Source organism: Triticum dicoccoides, chromosome 5B, assembly GCF_002162155.2.
Source record: "Triticum dicoccoides isolate Atlit2015 ecotype Zavitan chromosome 5B, WEW_v2.0, whole genome shotgun sequence".
Taxonomy (NCBI): domain Eukaryota; kingdom Viridiplantae; phylum Streptophyta; class Magnoliopsida; order Poales; family Poaceae; genus Triticum; species Triticum dicoccoides.
In genome coordinates this window covers 668,683,397-668,687,756 of record NC_041389.1, presented here as the reverse complement: position 1 = coordinate 668,687,756, position 4,360 = coordinate 668,683,397, and positions in this window count along the sequence as shown.

The window sequence follows — 4,360 nt, the reverse complement described above, 5'->3', positions numbered from 1 at the left end:
GTCGAAGCAGAGATCATGTTCCCCTTATTCCGGGATTCCCATCAATACGGACGTGGGTAACCCAACCGCGCCATTGATGGTGGCGCTTGGGGGATAAGCGAGTTTTACCAGGCCGGTGGGGACGCATAGTCTTCATCCGCCCATATATAAGGGGATAAGAATCCACCTTTTTACCTACGCCTTCTTCCTCCTTTGCTTATCCGTCTTCGCGCACTCGAGCTCCAGCGCCCAAGTTTGCACATCTTGTCTCAACCTTCTCCAGTCATGTCCGGAGCGGGAGGCAAGTGGATGGCCTCCTCCGTCACGGAGGGGCACATCGAAAGGCTGCGCGGCGCCGGATACCTGTCCAGCGACATTGCGCACCGTCTCCCCAACAAGGGGCGGCTCATCCCCACCCCCAGGCCCCATGAGAGGGTGGTCTTCCTTCCCCATTTCCTCCGCGGACTGGGCTTTCCACTTCATCCCTTTGTCCGGGGGCTCATGTTCTACTACGGCCTGGATTTCCACGATCTGGCGCCGAACTTCATCCTCAACATCTCGGCGTTTATCGTCGTGTGCGAGGCCTTCCTCTGCATCCAGCCCCACTTCGGCTTGTGGCTCAAGACCTTCAATGTCAAGCCGAAGGTAGTAAAGGGGAATCAGGCAGAGTGCGGAGGCGCCATGGTGGGTAAGATACCCAACGTCGTCTGGCTCGAGGGCGCCTTCGTGGAAACCATCAAGGGATGGCAATCGGGGTGGTTCTACATCACCGAGCCGCGTGACCCTAAATGGGTAGCAGCCCCCGAATTTAGATCTGGAATCCCCACGCGGCTCACCTCTTGGAAAGAGAGTGGCCTGACTTGGGGCGATTCGGAGGAGCTGACCGGACTCCAAGCCTGTATCCAGAAGCTGGTGAACAAGAAGCTCAAGCTTGTCAACATGGTCCAAGTCATGCTCATCCGCCGGATTCTCCCGTGCCAAGAACAGGCATTTAAATTGTGGGAGTTCAATCCGGCACAGCACCAAACCTTGAACAGGCTCTTCGACACTAGGTACGAAGATGCCTGGAAGGTGCTCTTCAAGGGCGCCGAAGGTCCCGCATCCGCCACCGAACATCGCGGATTTCGCTCGCAGCGTCCAGCTGACAAGGTAAGTGATTCTACCCCTTTACGGGACACCTGTTTTTAATAGTTCGAACTTACGCGGGATTTAATCTCCCCTTTCCTTTGACAAGACTGGATGAAGAAGGCCGAGCAGATTATCTGTCCGGCTCCCATGCCAGAAAACCCAGTAGACGCCCGTCTAGCGGGGCTGCTGGTTCCGGCACCGCATGTGGTGCCGGAGAAGAAGGCCAAGAAGGAGGCCACGGGTACTCAAAAGAGTTCCCGTTTTCAGGTGTCCGATGACTCCGAGGCGGACTCCTCCCCCGAAGGCGAGGAGGAGAAAGAGGACTCTCCCCTGGAGGGGGGAGAGAGGAAGAGGAAGGCTTCCCCAACGGGGGAAGCCAAAGGGTCCAAGAGAGGAAAGGCCCTTCCTCCGGACAGCCCCGCCAACGCCAACAACGGCGACGAGGAGTGGCCCTCAAGGGCCAAGCCCCTGGCAAGATCATAAGTATCCGGATTCCGGAGTGATCTGTAATTTCTTTTTTATGCCACGTAGTGTCCTTCTAATGCCGCATACTATCTGTAGCCCGGCCGAGGAGGACCTTCCCGCTTCATCCAGCGGGTCCTTGGCCCCGTCGGATGTAGATTCCATTCCGACCGCCTCCACCCCTTGCGATGCTGAGGACGCCGAGGTGGGATCCCAAGAGGGACCCGCCAGGAGGGGGAGGCTCCGGAGGTGCCACAAGGCAACCTCCCGGACTTCGTGCCGGACTCCATGCCGGAACCCGCAGTGGTTCCGGAGCCGGCAGGCGGCCCCTTCGCAAGAAGGGCAAGACCGTGACACCGGCGGCCTCCGTCCAACCGGAGGCGCCGGACAACTTGTTGGAGGCGCTCAACGGCGCTTCCATCGAGGAAGAACACCGCACTATTATGAGTGCGGTGATTCAGAAGGTTCAGCTCGCCAAGAGCGGGCTGACCGAAGCTTGCAGCAGCCTTCTAACAGGCTTTGAGGTAAGAAGTTTAAAATATGTAATGTGATACCACATAGACAGTAGCCCCTGATGCTCGGTTCGGTGTTCGGAAAGAAAAACCGGACTGAGGATCTAAAAAAGATATACGCAGGAGTGCTAAAAATTATGTCAATATGGGTTTGTAGGCTGCGCTGCTGACCTCAGCCGCACTGACTGCGGAGGTCGGTGCTTTGAAGCAGGACCTCGAGCGGTCCGAGCGAGAGCTCGGCCTTGCCAAGAAGCAGCTCGAGGACAAAGAAGGTGAGTAACACCACTTTGAAATTTGTACCTTACAGAAAAGGATTTTGGTTGCAATAGAAATAACAAGGATAACGTGGGTACTACAGGGGCCACGAACGAGGTGGCAACCCGGAAGGAGGCCGTGTCCGCGGCCGAACGCAATGCGGCTGTAGAACGGGCTGAGCGAGAGAAGCAGGAGGCGCGGGTGGCGGAGGTGTGGCAAGAGCTCCAAGCTCTCATGGAAAAGCATGAGAGTTTGGAGCGCGACTCAAAGACTCGAGAGTTCGAGCTTGCCTTGGCTCTTGAAAGTGCCAAAGCCGCCAAGGCCGAGGCCCATAAGTCCCTCCAAGAGATTGAGGCGATGAAGAAGATAGCGGCGGGTAAGGCATTTTTCATGCAAAGCAAGCATGTGAATGTAAATTACCTGTTACTTACCCGAATTCGGAGCTCTCCAGGGGCATTTGCAGATCTGCCTCGCAGTGTGTCTGATGCCGCCGCATTCTACCGGGCCGAGGAGGGGAGCTCAACGGAGAAGGTCTTCTGGTCTCAGTATGCTGAGGCCGGACATCTGGTGCCCCCTAGCGACCAGCTGAAGCAGCTGGTCGAGCTCCACAAGGTAGCTGAGCAGGCCATGAAGGGCCTTATAGTCCGGCTGTGGCCTGGAGGGGCCATGCCTGGGAGCTACTTTGGCCTCGTGCGGCGGCTGGTGGATGCGTGCCCTTGGGTGGAGGTCATCAAACGCTCCGCCTGTATTGAAGGTGCCCGTCGGGCCCTTGCCCGCGCAAAGGTGCACTGGGGCAGGCTGGATGCTGAGAGGCTTCTGACGGACACGCCGCCGACGGGCAAGGAGTATCGTACGCCCGAAATGTACTATAAGACTGTCCTGAAGGGTGCCCGCAAGATTGCGGATGAGTGCCCCAGAGATGTAATTCTTGAGTAGACTCGCAATGTGTTATCCTGTGCGCTGAAAACTTTGTTCATATGCGCTAAGCAACGCTTGTTTGATTTAAAATATTACCTTCTGTGCGGCCGTTTATCAAATCTGAGAGATGGCAAGTCGTCGGCTTCAGCCCCCATGCCACGAGTGTTGGGGTGTTCGGGATAAACTTGAGCGCTCTTGTTCCCATTTTTGGGTCCATCTAGGGAGGCGCTCAACACAACGAACAAGGCAACCGGACTTATAATGCTTGAACACTCTCACTTAGCCATAGAATTCTATAATTTTAAATTTTGGCAAAGCCCCTAGTGTTCGGAAGACCGAATTCGGGGCGCTATCCACGCCTTGGCCGGACATAGCCGGTTCCTCGCTCTAAGCGGCGTAAGTCTTTAAGGACTCGAAAAGACCTCTCGAACAGCGACCAGCTCTCGCCTTATCATGACGGTCAGTTTTAGCTTTCTCCACTGAGGCGTTAACCCAGCTCAACTGGGGCGCAATCGCAGTGGTTCTCCCAGTGCTACCTTAGCCGACAGAACGGAACGTAAGGTACCAAAACATGGGAGCCGAGCAAACCCAACTATTGACCCAAGACATGATTCGGAGCTGATGCATATAGTGCTATAAGTTCGGGGTGCCGCACTTGTGAAAGTGTTCGGACTTCACACCATAATGCGGTGAACATAAGCCCCTGGTGTATTCTGCCGTACTGAATTGTACGGATGCAAGATGTCATAAGCGAACATACATATATAAATAAAGGGAATGCAACTATAAGCAAAAAATGATGCATTGTTTATTCGAGGAGTTCTGCTGTGAGTGCAGAACGATACAAATAGTGCGGTAAGCAAGGGTTTGGACTATTAGACATGTCCCCCTCCAGGGATAGGCTGCGGAATGGTGTAATAAACAGATTTAATGCTCGTAATGGAGACCACCTGAGTGTTCGTCGTAGCCCTGGTTCCTCCCTGGCTGTTGCATCGTGGGTTCGGCAGATCTACTGCCGGACAGGGCCTCTTGTAAACGGAGTCATGTGGATAAAATAAGAATAATAATAAAAAAAGGAAAGAAAAAGGTCGACACACTTAGGAGCC